The following is a 15,611-nucleotide window of genomic DNA, read 5'->3' as shown; positions in this document are numbered from 1 at the left end:
TGCTGACAATTAGAGGCTTTTGTAGAATCCCATGAAGTACTGAATGCTCTTGCCCTAATCCAGGATGTTATTTGCGCACATAACTGGGTTCTGTTGGTGTCTTCAAAAGCTAACTTACCCTCAATTCTTCATCTGAATTCCAAGATAAACTGAGATGAGATACTGAAAACTTATGATAATTTTGGAATCAAGGAAGAATTCTTTGTGTCAGCCTGATTTGGAACAATAGAGTCCAAAACTGTGGGCAAAGAACAACAGGTTCTTTCCAAAGAAGTCTGTGCACTGCCACAGTTTGACAAGAGTCTGCCAAGGGGCTTAAAGGTCAGTACATACCAAGGTAATGAGTCCAATCTAATGCCTAGGAGAAATAGGCTTTCCAGCTAGAACTGGAATGTTTAATTGCATTTTGAATTATGCAGATTCATGAGATATATTTTGCCATTAACTAGGGAAGGAAAGGGCTGCACAGAGAAAAATCAGATGAAGTTCGTTGTTACTGATCTTGGGAGGAAAGCAGAGCTTCACCAACTAGAAGATATCTGAGGCATCTGTACTGTCTTATACTAATACTGGCTAAAATGTTTGCACTGAATTTATCAAGATTTTTCAAAGCAGAAAAAAGATTATAAATTCACATTGACTTAACCCTCCCCCAAAGCAATGTTAAAACTCACCACCACAACCCCATTATTAGTTAATGAGTAACTTGCTTGTGAACCTGTGCTCAGCTGTGACATGGGGCCTACCTTCTACTTTCTTTTTTCAAAGAGGGCTAAAATGTATATGGCTGTTTCAGTTTATCAAGAGTTGAAATAGCTAACTGATATGTACTGAAGCATGGAAAATTGTAAGGGCTCAAAGTCAGTTTTTGTGTCCTCATTTATAGGTCAAATTACATACAAATGTACTTGTTTTGCAGTTGCAACTACCACTTGTCTGTAGATTCTCTGGAAAGAGCTTTGGTTTAAAAGGAAGAGAAAATGCTGTTCTACTGTTGATGCTGGTGTAGCTACTGGGGCCATTTTGCCTTCCATGGAGGTCAGAAATTGTTGGCAATTCCCAGTGTTGGCAAGGAAATGTCTGGTTTTCATAGCATCACTATTTGTTTTCATTTGGTCTCCTTCCGTGCAGACTATAGGCCAGTAAACCCTTTGTACACTGACTGGTGTAGAATGTTCCAGGTTCTCATAGAGCTTAAATTAGTCTTAACTCCTCAGTGCTGCCTTTTGGATATTAAATTTCTCAATGTTTTGCTGTGCCTTTAGCCCGAGGGTTCCACTGACAGAAAGCAGTGTTTTTATTCCCCGATTGCTGTCTCTCTATAATTTTCGGTGTTGCATTTTTCTGCATTAGTGGAGGTATCTGTGTTTGAAAAAGGATTATATTAGTCAAAACTTAACACAGATGATTTACTCCCTTTCCATACTAACTGACAGAAGTCTAAGCTGTACATAATCTTTTGTAAAGTACAGTCCTTTTGCAGCATATTGGAAATTTCAGAACCAGAAGATTTAGCTTCTTAATACATCTAATTGAAAAGCTGTTGATTTTTGACAGTGGCAGCCAGTAGTGGTATAAGCTGCCTGAGATTTACTGATTCTTTGTTTATTTAACTGAACAGATAATTTTCCCTTATATTTTTCCTTACTTAATGATGATGTTTACTGCAGAGGACAAAAATGAGCATTCCTTAAAGAGTTGTCTTGAAGGCAAAGAGAAATCATTGCCTTAAACCTGAATTTTGAACACTGTAATTTTGGATAGCAGATTTAAGCAGATAACCAATGTTTTATTGAGTATTTCCTGTAACACTGATATATCAAAGGTACAGCATGTCTGTGCATCCTTCAAGTACTCAAAGACAGTCTTTCAAGTATTTTTCCAATACTCTGAAGGATGAGTTATCAAATCTGAGCATATTTTAGTCAGATATAAAACTATTTTGAGTACAAAATACTAGAGCTGCCTCTCAGTAAAGATGCTTGTGTCGCATTTTATTTCAACAATAGCTTCCATAATTTTTGCAGTTCTATCAGCGTGAACAGTAATAAAAAACTGGCACAGACTTTCTAGAGAGATGTTCCCAAAGGCTTTTGTTGATAAGGTATTGAAGTTGGGTGCATTCTGCATTCCAGTCAGAAGAATTTTTGTCCTGTGGTAGTTCACAAGTTCACAGGTAAAGTTAAAAGTTACTTGCCGCTTCTCTTCTAAAGCGAGCTGTCTGTATGTCTGCCATGGAAACCTTTCCTGAGATTTCCTAGTTGTCAAGGATTGGGTTCAGAGTTCATACAGCTTTTTATTGTGTCTTTTTTTAAGGGATAGAGGCTGATTTGCAGCACTATTTAAAGCAAAGATGCCAAATGAAAGTTCCTCGTTTTAAGTTTGTGCTTACACAAAGCTTCTTTGTGGTTTTTTAGGCCTGTCAGACTTGTCAGGCGTAGTAAGAAAAAGTATATTGTTTCCAGCACTTGGATTCCTTTCCTTCTGACATCTGCCACTCTGTAAAGATGATAAATTCCTGCCTCATTAGCCAGGGGTGTGGGATTACAGGCTGACAACACATTAATCACCAGCTTCTGTGGCAGGCTGACTAGCAATAGGCATTGTTAACAAAACTTTTCTAATATGTCACTCTTCTCTATGACAGCCTGTAATCAATCATCTTGATTGACAGTGCTGATAGATTACACTATTTATACTTTGTGTAATGAAAGATAGCGTTTCCACCTACTGTCATTTCTAGGCTAGCAATGGAGGATCACTGAATAGAAACAAACACAACAAAAAATCCCAGACCTCAGCTTGGCATTGTGAAGTTAAGTCAGACAGCATTGTAGGTCTTTTGTGGTAGCTTTCAGATGAGGTGTATTGTTGGGGAACCTGGTATGCACAAGCCTTGAAGTGACTTGAACTGAGTATCGCAACTTGGTTGCGATAAGCTGTCAGGTCAAGTTCAGGCAGGTAGGAGACTGTTAATCTGGCAGATATAGTTTCCTTTTCCCATCCTGTCTTTCTTCTCCAGCTGCACCCCAGCCCAGTCAAGACGAGAGATTATTCAGATGTTGATGAAGTATGTGTACTTCATGATTTAGAAGGCAAAATTATACGTGTTTCCTGTAATTGTATGGTGCAAGGAAAGTAAACACAGGGAGGAAGTGTAAAGCCAACTTGCCAAGAGCAGAGTCTATGTTGAAGCTTGTTAGCCTGTTAAACTTAGAAAACTAGAAACAAAATCAAGATTAAAGTACATAATGAAATAACTTTCAAGTTGAGAATCACTTGATTACGGCCTTTAATTACTCTTAATATTCTGAAATAAATTGCAAGTTGTATTGAAAAATTTAAGATTGGCTATCAAATAAGTACTACAGTTTACTGTAAAAAAAGTTTTAGTATAGGTTTTCTTTTCAGTCTACTTTAGTTTCATTTGATTTAAGTAAAAATAAATGCTGCTTGAATGTTATTACAGAAGCAGTTATCTTTATGAATCTTCATTTGTATCTACACCCTGGGATTTTTTGTTATTATTTGTATCAGTAATTTTATTTCTTTATCTGTCTACCGATGTGTCCTTATGTGCTGGATATTGGTGTTCTGTTGTTTTGGTTTTTTTTTTCCCCCTCATTTGAAAGGTTCATGTGCTCACTCACAGTAAGAAGCTTAAAATCAACCTTTTGATAAGGAAATAAGAGCTAGAGCTTCAATTACAGTATTAGGGAGTTGAGCTAAATTTAGGCAGTTGGACAGGAACAGGGGTGAAGTTCATCTAAACTTTAATCTCTCTGAGAAGAGTTTCATTGTGAGGCCACAATGATTAATGAGAAACCTGACCATCTGATTAAGCCCCTCTGTGTCACAAGACATGATTAGTAGGTGACAGAGACTGTAACAGTATCCAGCCAAGCCTTGTTTCTTTCACAGCTCAGACTGTTATATGATTAATGTCCCCAAGGGCTATCTCCAGGTCAGGCAGGGAGAACCTGTCAGAACAGGTGGAAGTGACAAATTCTGTTGAAGCTTCTTTTGCAAGAGCAGCAGCACGCAAGAATGGATGAATGGGGAGGATTCCAGATGGGCTGGTTGACCTTTCTGTACTCTGAACAGACACCAAGAGCATCATGGGAATGAAACATAGTAAGTATCAAAAAACTGCAGATGTTCCATAGTTATTGAAGAATTATAGCATTGCCAAGGTGGGTTGGTAAAATGCACCACACATCTTACAAGTTATCGCCAGAGGTTTATGCTTTCTGATATGCTACAGGAGACTGTAGATCTAGCGTGTATGTGTATAGACTAGATAAAATACCACACACTGTGTTTTATGGCATGAAAGGAAGATTCTTTGCTTCAGTACAGATAAGACTTGATAGAGTTGATGCTTTAGTGTAGCATTTTCCTGTGCTAGTATATATAATCTATCTCATTCTCATCAATACTGCTCCATTTAGGGCAAGACAATCTTGGAAGTTAAAATAGTTTATAAAAAATCCTCATTCCTTTTTATTAGGTGGTGGTGATCTAGTAAGATATTTTATATCTTCCAGAGTACTTTCACCTCATAGGTCATAGGTTAAAATCCCAGCTCAAGTATCTTGACGTGCTCTACCTTGCGTTATCTCACAACACAGGATTAACAAAGGAGATTGTTAATAATGCCATCTTTCAAAGAAATACAGCTTTTCATGTTATCATACAAATGGTGTAATATATCTTTGTTGTGCTGCAGAGGGAGAGATGTTAATACTGGCATCTCTAGGAAATTCTATCAGCGTGAAGTTAATATTTGAAATAAAACCAAAAATTGAAAGCAGAGAATAGAATCTTTTTTTCCCGAATGAAGAGTTTTCTTCTGTTCTAGTTTTATTTCTGTTGTATCATTACTGTTCAGGTTTTGCACTATTTTTAGCTACTTATAATCTTCATTTCTTTTGCTTGTTATAGCATATGCAGAGTAACTTCTACTACTTTAATGTTTCATGTCAATTTTCTCATACATTATAAATGTTTTTTTTTTTTTTTTTCCTCATCCTTACCTTAGAGAACAATGGTTTATTTCCAGTTTAGAGATAGAAATGTGCAGTTCGCAAATCAGACATAGCATGCACAAGCTAATTTATTGCGGGCCATCATTAGGCTTTTACATTCAATCCATCAACTTTAGTCTGTGCTTTCACCACTTCAAGAGGAGCCATTCTGAATATGGGCTCTAATTTCCGTGGCTCTAAGATTTTCTGCTTTTTGCCACTGTTTGAACTGTCAGAGCCAGGCTTAAGTATGGTAAATGCCATGCTTCCCTGAGCAAATCAGCTTCCATATGCCATAACTTACACTTTCTGAGTTGTTACTGGCTAAGCAAAAGGTCGTTTTTCAGGGTGGTTTTCACAGTAGAGAATTAATAAAGGAAACAGACACACTTCAGTGAACCAGTGACCAGAGATGGTAAAACTCTTCTGTGTGCACAGTCACAAAGTGGCAAATAGAATATGGATTAGAAAATAAGCTCTAAAAGTTACAAAAGGACTGGAACAAAATCCCTCCAGAGATTCAAGTCCAGGACTATTTTGATTTCTATTTTCTATTTTTGCTGAAAAATCCACAAACTCAGAAATTTTAGTAGAATAAAGATTTTAATAGCTATTTCTATTGCTATATCTCTTACTATGTTCCCACAAAAATGATGATAAATTGTGATAACTTCTCTTGTTAATAGTTTGCCTAGCTATTGTTTGTTCCAAACTTTACTGTAGTTGTTTTGTTTTGTTCTGTTTTCTCCAAACTCTTGTTACTGTATATCCTTTCCTGTATGGTGTTCTGTAAATCAGAATGTGAGCCTGGATATGAATTGCTTGTCAAATGCAGGAGGAAACAAGACTGACTTTTTAACCCCCTGTGCAACCCAGAGTGAAACTGAAAGCTGTATCAGCAATTAAAAAGCATATAATTTTATACCTAAGAGAGGCTAAACAAGAGTGTGTTAAATTTAAGGGTAATTTGCTAAACCAGATGCAGAAAATCAGTGTCTAGTGGGATATTCTGAAGTTACCCAAGTCCTTCCGTGAGGTTTGAAATCAGTTTTTCAATGTGACTGCACTGGCAACTTATGCTATTTATCTCCTATGGTCTGGTGCCTGAAGCACCTGAGTTGAATTTAGAATCATAGAATCTTTTGAACTGGAAGGGACCGTTAAAGGCCATCTAGTCAAACTCCCCTGCAACGAACATGAATACATACAGCTTGATCAGATTATTCAAGACCCTGTCCAGCCTGAATTTGAATGTCTGCAAGAATGAGGCATCCACCACCTCTCTGGGCAACCTATTCCAGTGCTTTACGCTCATCATAAAAAAAACCAAAAAAAAAAACCAAAAAAACCCACTTTTTCCTTATATCCCATCTAAATGTCCTTTCTTATGGTTTGGAACCATTTTCTCTTGTCCTATCACAATAGAACCTGCTAAAGAGCATGTCCCCTTCTTTCTTATAGCTTCTCTTTAGATACTTAAAGGCTACTATCAGGTCTACCCAGAGCTGCCTTTCCTAGGTTGAACAGCCCCTGGTCTTGTAGGGAAGGTGTTCAATCCCTTGGATCATTTTTGTGACCCTCCTCTGGACACGGTTCAACAGGTCCATGTTTCTCCTGTATGGAGTATTCCACATCTGGATGCAGTACTCCAGGTGAGGCCTCAACAGCGCAGAGTAGAGGGGCAGGATCATCTTCCTCACCTTGCTGACCATGCTTCTTTTGATGCAGCCCAGGATGTGATTGGCTTTCTGGGTTGCAAGGGCGCACTACTGGCTCATGTCCAACTTGCCATTCAACAGTACCCTAAGTCCTCTTTGGCATAGCTATGCTCAATCCTTTTGTACCCCAGCTTGTATTATAGTGGGAGTTTCAGTGACTCAGGTGTAAGACCTTGCACTTGGCTTTGCTGAATCTCGTGAAGATGTCATGGGCTCACTCCTCAGGCTGTCTAGATCTCTCTGAATAGCATTGCATTCCTCAGGTGTGTTGACTGCACCCCACAGCTGGTGTCATCTGCAAACTTGCCAAGGGTGCACTCGATCCCACTGTTTATGTCATTGATGAAGATATTTAAGAGCACTGGTCCCAGTAGTGCCCCCTGGGGTATACCACTTGTCACCAATCTCCATCCAAACATTGAGCCTTTGGCCACTCTCCAGGTACAATCTCACAACTTGGATGGATGAATGGACTAGTTCCTTGTCCATTGAATGGTCCACCCGACAAATTCATGTCTTCCCAATTTGGAGTGAAGAATATTATGGGGATCTGTCAAAGTCTTTACTGAAGTACAGAAAGATGATGACAGTGGCTCTTCTCTTGTCCACTCATGCAGTTATACCCGCATAGAAGGCCACTAGGTTGGTCGGGCAAGACTTGCCCTTGGTGAAGACGTGCTGGTTGTCTGATACCACTTCCTTGTCTTCCATATGCCTTAGCATGGCTTCCAGGAGGACCTGTTCCATAATCTTCACTGGCAGAGTGGTGAGGCTGACAGATTGGTAGTTTCCTGGGTCATTCTTTCTACCTTTCTTAAAAATGGATGTGATGATTTAGAATTGCCCTAATGATTCTTAGATTGTGTATTTATTTCATAATATACCTAGGTGTATTTCTATTCTTATCAGTAACAATAATGAAAGCTTAATGTTGTTTTCAATAGAGTTTGCAAGCGCGTATGTTTCCTTGTCATGCAGAACATGTGTTTGTACTGTGTAAGCATCTTGTGAAATAGCTGTAATTGAGAAATATGATTTCAAGATCAATGAAATGTTCCTGTGTGGAAGAGCACCTGCAATAGAATGGACGTGATCATCCAAAGGAAAAGCAAAATGGAGCTTTATTTAATCTATGTCTCTTTGAAAAACAATCCATTAAAATATTCAAGTGGTTACAGTATATGACATAATAAGCTGTCCATGATGTGCATACCAGTTGCACAGTGATATTTTTCTTCAAACCTGTTTTGAGCCTTATGGAAAATTGCTACTATGTTGCCTAATGAATGTGCCGGGGTACATCTGGTTTTCATCCGAGATATTTACTAACACAAGGAATGAGAGGAAGCAGTACGACAGCACTCTTCACAAGTGTAACTGTGCCCAAAGTGACCTTAATGTGAACCTCTGCTTCTTCAGAAAAGCCTATTTCATCAACAACTAGCTGAAACTATGCAAGAAAGACAGTTCTTTAGGCTGACAGAATTATAGTGGGAGGACTTCTGGATAGAGCTGTCATAGATGAATCTGCAAATTCTTTCTAGTATACGCAGCCACAGCTTTTGACAAAGTCTGTGTACATGGACAGCAGACCTAAAGGTACAATTGGATCTGTCTTGCCACTGCTGTATTGCTACAGGAGATCTTGGCTGTTCTTTGCCAAAAAAGAATATGAACTGAAAATGAGTTGACGTTTTCATGGTACTGAAGCTTGCAGAGACAATGTAGTATACTATCAGCAAGACTGCACTGCTTGACTATTCTGTAAGCACAGGTCTGAATTCTGGTTGAGATGTACCTGTGGAAGGTAATTTGTAGTTTCATGCAGTTTAATCCAGGTGGGTATTTCTAATACATCTCCTCTTTCCTGTCATCTTTACATAGACAATAAAGATGAATTTGTCCTTGTATTCTTGTCCAAATTTGGAGTAATGACTCATTACCAGCTTGTGGACCTGGGCAAAAAGATGACCACTTAAAATTTTGTACTCTAGTCATTAAACTATGTAATAGGTAGAGGTGCTCTTGATCATCAGCTTATTCTTGTTACAGGAAAAAGGTGAATAGAAGAAAAAGTACTGTAATGTTTCAGGATTTTCTGTAAATTGACAGGGTTTTTTTTGTTGATCTTGTTTGTTTTGTTTTATTTTTTAATATACACATTTACTGTGTGAATTCTGCTCAGCTTTATTTCTGCCTGAAATTTTACTGTGCTGATAACAATGTATAATTTTCTTGGCATAATCTGTTGTAAAATTTGTATCAGGACTGTACAAAAGAGAATATTCCTCATACTGTACTAGTTCCCATACTGCTTTTCAGTAGATTTTCAAAGAACACAAGGAAATATGCCAATAATGAGCTTAGAAAGTATGTATGAAGTTCCTGATTTTGTGACATAATTTTTTTCTTACTTTTACTCTTCATGTCATCTTAATTAGTCCCAGTAGGAAATATTGATTTTTATTTATTTATTTATTTATTTATTTTAAAGCTTTGTGGCTAACATCTGTTGGTATTCCTGGGGTCATTCTTGCACTGTCCTATATTTGACATTTCTTGTAAAAGAAGAGGCATTTGTTCATATTGACATTAGCTGCCTTTGTGTCTCTCAGTGGTGCAGATGGCCTGTGAATAAAGACATCAAGCTAATAGGCAAGATGACAAGCCTCGATAGTGCTGGTGCTCCTCATGCTAAAGTGGCAGGGCAGCATAGATTACTTTTGCTGGAAAGGTGCTTGGTCTGCTAGCCCTAAAGCATATGTTTAGTTAAAAATGCAGCAGGATCCTGAGAAAAGAATAGTACCATGAAAATCCCTAGATGGCTACAATCATTTCTTTTCTTCAGTGTTGTATTTTGTATTTCCTTGAGTGGCAACACTTAAAGCAAAGTATAAGCAAATGGAAGAGAGATACCTAATTTACTCTAGATAGTGAGTGGGACTGCTTAAAGCGTTAGGATAATGCATTGCTGAAAGGCTTTTTCATTGCATTGTTTGCTTGTGCGATATTGTTAGAAGGAAACAATAAGTCTCTTGTGGAACAAGAAAGATGAAAACAGAAATAAATCTATATGAAGATGTGTTAGATACACTGTAAGTGCAGGTTAAAATACTGTCATGGGAAAATGCCATGGAGTCCCAAATATGAAATGTCTGTGTTGACCTGTAGCAGTCATTTACACTATTCTGTGGAGAAGACACACTAGAAAAACTTGGAAATGTAAAATCTAAAAAACAAAGCATGAAAGAGATAATTAGGCTGGAAAAAAAAAAAAAAAAAGTAAAATTAATATGTTGACAGAGTTTTGATGTGGCAGTTGTTTGGAAGAGTTAGTGGCTTAGGGATCCTAAGTCTGTGTGCTGTAATAGTCCTTTTTTTTAGAGCTCATATAAGATAAAATTAAGCTAAGTTCAGAGAAATCAAATGGATTTTTCTTAGTAAGGGCAGGTTCCAAATGCAGGCTTTTTATGCAAAACGTTTACAAAGATATTAATGCATTTTCAATATTATCGTAATGGTGTTAAAACTGGAAAAAGGGGGAAAGAAGGAATATAGCTTCTCCTTCCCCCTACTTTTAATGGAAATTGCTTTAGTTTAAGTAGAGAGGCAACATTCTCTTCTCCAAGTTTTGACACCCACTGTAGAGTTAGTAAGCTCTAAAACCTAAGTGAGCAACACAATCAAGAACAATCATATATATTGTGGAATGTTTCAGTCTACCATACCTAGGAATTGCTGTAATTTTCAGGAGTTTAGTATCATCTGTTCTCACTTGCTCTGGACACTTTTTGAACTAGATGAAAATTATTTTCAACTACTTTAATAAGGGATTTTAACAGCTTTACTTCCCACTTAATAGAGCTTTGAAGGAAAATACCTGCATCAAGATACATTTACACCAGCGAGGATTTAGGAGTGTTTTTATCTGTAATGTATAATAATATAAATATTGATGACATGAGACAGTTATTGTACTTCTCCTTTGCCTTCTATCCTCACCTCAATTTTAAGAATTCATTATGAAGCAGTCAGGTAATAACTTTTAGATGAGGTTCTCAGAATTTTCAAATGTGTTAGCTAAATTTATTTGTGTATCTCTTTGAAGGAGAGGAAAAATTGGCAAATTACACTTGCATGATTTGTTGAGATTATGTCACATATATTAGATGCATGAAGTGACATGCAGGCAAAAGTTCAAAGCTGATTTGGAAATTTCAAAGTTTAATATTTGAATTTCCAGAACTGCTTATTTTAAAAAGTGTACTTTGAAAGAGCTACTTGGTGACCAAAGTAGAATTCTTTAAGGGGAAAGTGATCCAAAAGGTCTTGGCAGTAGTTGTAGCTTCTGGGAGGAGCGTAAGAAGCTTTACCTGCAAAGATTTTGATTCACGCATTTGGTTTAAGAGTCTGCAAGTCCAAGGATGTTGACAGAAATGGTGCCTTATTGTATAGCTACCCGATTTTAGGCCACTTACCATACTTGAAAACCAGCAGTGACTAAGGCTTGATAGTGCTCAGTTTATTGAATTGAAGAGCAGTTTTTGGATAAGTGGTCTTGAGTATCCACAGCTTTTATCATCTTAAATATTTTATTCCCAGCTAAATAGAATTGCTCTTTCATGGCTTCTCTGTCAGACCTGTTGTCCTTTGTGCACCTGATAAGATCTCTAGATCTCTTCTTCCTGTTCTTCATCATCTAAGTGTCTCATCAGAACAGTGTACACCCAGTGTACTCATCAGTACACTGTACCATGCAGTCTCCAAAATACGGACTGCCACTGGAGAAAACCTGCTTTGCTCTGTATGACTTCTTCCAAATCTAATTTGTTGTGTTCCTTCCTCTGTTAAAATTAACTGTCAAGGAAATTCTAGTCTAGACCTATTAGGATGTTCTCTGATAGTCTTTATATAGTGACTGTAGTGACTTTGTTTGTGCATGGATAAATTGGCTATTGATAATTTATTCATATAAATCTTATTCTGACAGATTATGAAGCCACATGATTTTAATAGGGAAATTGTATTGTTCATGCCTGTTTCTTGAAAGTGCTGGTAATTGTACTGCCTTAAATATATATATATAAAATTATATATATACATATATATATACACATTATATATATATATATAATATATATATATATATTATATTATATATATATATATAATAAAAATTGACAGCCACAAAGATGATGCTTGAAGACCATGTGTCAATCCTGCCAGTGAGAGAAATCTTCAGTTTAATACTCGTATAGTAGGCTGTCTTTCACTATAAGTATGATCTGTTTTACACAAAGGAATCTTTAAAAACTATGTAGTCGTTTGTAACAAATAGTTTTAAACATCCCTTAAGGAGTTGTCTATTCAAAGTCTTTCTAGTGCTAAAAAGACAGTATAGCAGAAGACATTATGAGAACCTGAAAAGAGACTAATTTTTGTATAAATATGACAAACTTTTTATCTTCAGTTTTCACTATATACAAGTGCAACATTTCTGGAAAATACAGACCCAGTTTTATTTATGCTGATGAATTTGGGAAGCTGGGAGAACATGTAGGGAACTGTACTGCTAGTTCTTGGTTCTAGCCAGTAGCACTCAGAGATGCTTGCAGGTGTACCGGAGCAGTGTTTGTGTGTGCAGGCTTACATAATCAATGCATATGTGTATATTATCTTGATGTGAAATCAATTTTAAAAAGCTAGCTGAAGAGTAACTGATCCAGATATTGCTGAGCAGTGCTTTGATTGTAAGACTGAGAGGTTGGATCACTCACTTTCCTTAGAGCAGAGCTCTAACCTCTTTGGGACCTTCTTCATCTAAATGCAGGAGAAAAAAAGTGTTGTGAATCAAATATGGTTTTTCACTTGTGCCTTTACATTCTTCTGCTTCCTACTTTGATTTATTTTAATGACTTTTTGTATTGTTTTATTGGTATTTATAAGCAAGAATTTTCTGTGTAGGTTGCATTTGTCCCCTTCTCCTTCAGTCACACATTCCCTTATAACCTGATAGTCCCCAGGAATTCTCTCTTTTGAGAGAAGTCTTTCTGATTTCACAGAATCACAGAATTGTAGGGGTTGGAAGGGACCTCCTGAGATCATCGAGTCCAACCCCCCTGCCAAAGCAGGTTCCCTACCGTAGGTCGCACAGGTAGGCATCCAGGCAGGTCTTGAACATCTCCAGAGAAGGAGACTCCACCACCTCCCTGGGCAGCTTGTTCCAGTGCTCCGTCACCCTCACTGTAAAGAAGTTCTTGCGCATGTTTGTGCGGAACTTCCTATGCTCCAGTTTCTGGCCATTTCCCCTTGTCCTGTCTCCACTCACCACTGAAAAAGTGACTTCTACATGTCAATGGCTTTTACTTAAAAGCATCTTAAAATTATTTGTTGTGTTGACAATAAAATAAAATACTGTATAATCTGCACATAGAATCATTATGGTTGGAAAAGACCTCTAAATCATCTAGTTCAACTGTCCACCTACTAACAATATTGCTCACTAAACTATGTCCCTCAATGTCATATCTCCGTAGTTCTTGAACACTTCCAGGGACAGTGACTCCATCCTGGGCAGCCTTCTCCAGTGCTTGATCGCTCTTGTGGAGAAGAACTTTTTCCTAATATCCAACTTGAACCTCCCTGGCATAACTTGAGGCCATTCCCTCTTGTTCTATTGCTGATCACTTGGGAGAAGAGGCCAACCTTGCCACAGCTTCATTTCAGGTAGTTGTACAGAGCTGTAGAGAGGTGTCCCTTGAGCCTCCTCTTCATCGGACTGAGCAATCCCAGTTTCCTCAGTAGCTCCCCATAAGACTTGTGCTCCAGACCCTTCACAGCTTCAATGTTCTTGTCTGGATATAACTGCAGCATAGGAAGTTCCGCACAAACATGCGCAAGAACTTCTTTACAGTGAGGGTGACGGAGCGCTGGAACAGGCTGCCCAGGGAGGTGGTGGAGTCTCCTTCTCTGGAGATGTTCAAGACCTGCCTGGATGCCTACCTGTGCGACCTACGGTAGGGAACCTGCTTTGGCAGGGGGGTTGGACTCGATGATCTCAGGAGGTCCCTTCCAACCCCTACAATTCTGTGATTCTGTGGATATGCTCCAGGGCCTCAGCATCTTTCTTGTATGCTGCTCGCTGTAATGATTAGCAGTGTGCTGCTATCTTGTCATCTCACGAGGCACTGGAAAACTTTTACTGATCATGTTATGATTAGTTTTGATTCCTCAGTATGTGAGCCTTGAGTCACTGTTAAAAATAAATAAATAAAAATTTAAAAATCTTCTAAGGTGCCAAAAAGTGTTCCATGATGGGAAAGCAGACTAACTGTAGTGTGTTTCTAAAATTCCTTTTGAATTACATTAACATGAAGCAACAAAAAGTGTAGTTTATATTACTTATTTCCACTAGATCTGGACTGTCACATATCGATTTCCCCTTATAGTAAGTATTTTTTTATAGTGACTTTTTAAAAATTGATCAGTCTTTGTCTCTAGAATGTCTTAATTTTATAGTGCATTGCTTCTGAGCTGTGTTTGCACAGTATGTTTTGCAGGACCTTGTGATATTCCAAAGGGAACATATGACACCCCACTGACAATCAGTTTGACAAGGTCTTGTGGGTGGAAGCCTGCTTCAATTTGATACTGCTTATACTGCTTTGCTGAGCTGAAGTGTTTTGAGGCAAATCCGACACGATAGGTGCAAAGTAAACACTAGGAGAGGTTTTTGGATGGACTTTCAGTTATGATTCATTGATAACTTTGCCGTAAGATATGGTAGATAGTGCAAGTTTTAGGGGTTTCAGAATATGAGTGGCAATAGTTATAGGGGGAAAACAAACAAACACTGATTCACATAAGTACGCAGAAAAGGGCCTGCATTAGCTTAAAAAAAAAAATGGAAAAAAAATTAAGAAAATCTGTTGCTCTTGAATATTCTGTCATATAAGGACAGCATAGGGATGTATGGAAACCATGAAAAGAAAGAACTTGCATTTGTTGTTTGATGTCTCATCCACAAAATCTTTAGAGGCAGTGTGTAGAACAAACATGATGTGCCACTTGTATTTTAACATTTTCAGCAGTATTTTTTTAGTGGTTCATACTGCAGAATGCAAGTACATTGTAGCTGAGTGTACCTTGATCTTGTGAGTGTATGTGAAACTAAAATGTTTATCTCAAGCTGCATCTCTACAGTGTACATACTGCTGTTTAAGTATCATAGCTGTTGAACAGTGAGGTAATGTTGGAAGGCAGCTAGCATTATATCTGTTTAAATTTTTTGAAATGCATCTATTTAGTAGACTACACTTCACTGAATTCTAGTTTTATTACTTCTAATTTCTGGTTACTATTTTTTTCCAGCACTCATTATGCCTATTATTATGTTTACCATGTAATTTAATTTCCTTAACATTTTTACTACTGTGGAACTTTTTGTATGCATTAAAACCTGAGTACGTATACAAAATTCACAAGGAACAATCTTTGTTCCCTTGAATTTTCATTGGTGAAATACAGATTTTTAGGAATCTTTTTATTCCCAGAAATAGGTATGTTAATTCTTTAGAATTTGTCTTTATTTGAGTAAAGAAAAAAAAAAAAGAAAAAAAAAAAAGTAAGTTAAGAAGGGGTTTATCTGGTACAAATCATTGCATGATTTTTTGAATTGATTGTGATGTGCCAAGTAATCCAAATGGCAGATGAAATTTATGTTGGGTGTTAGTAAAACTTTTTAATACAGTTAAAGGAATTGAGAGACAGTGTGACAAGCCTTGGGCAGTAATTACTTGAAGCAACCACTCTGCTTGTATTGCTGAATGAATTGCCAATACAATTACAGCCTGTGTTGCATCCTGGA

The 15,611-nt window shown here is 37.5% G+C and overlaps 1 protein-coding gene across 1 annotated transcript in view; it reads left to right on the top strand.

Annotated features, from left to right (window-relative positions):
- Positions 1 to 15,611, top strand: part of LRMDA (leucine rich melanocyte differentiation associated) — a 641,727-nt gene that overhangs the window by 403,398 nt on the left and 222,718 nt on the right. The gene's annotated exons all lie outside the window — the stretch shown is intronic.

This window comes from Lagopus muta, chromosome 5 (assembly GCF_023343835.1).
Source record: "Lagopus muta isolate bLagMut1 chromosome 5, bLagMut1 primary, whole genome shotgun sequence".
Lineage (NCBI taxonomy): Eukaryota > Metazoa > Chordata > Aves > Galliformes > Phasianidae > Lagopus > Lagopus muta.
The sequence above is the reverse complement of the archived record's forward strand: the minus strand, read 5'-3'. Positions and strand labels throughout refer to the sequence as shown.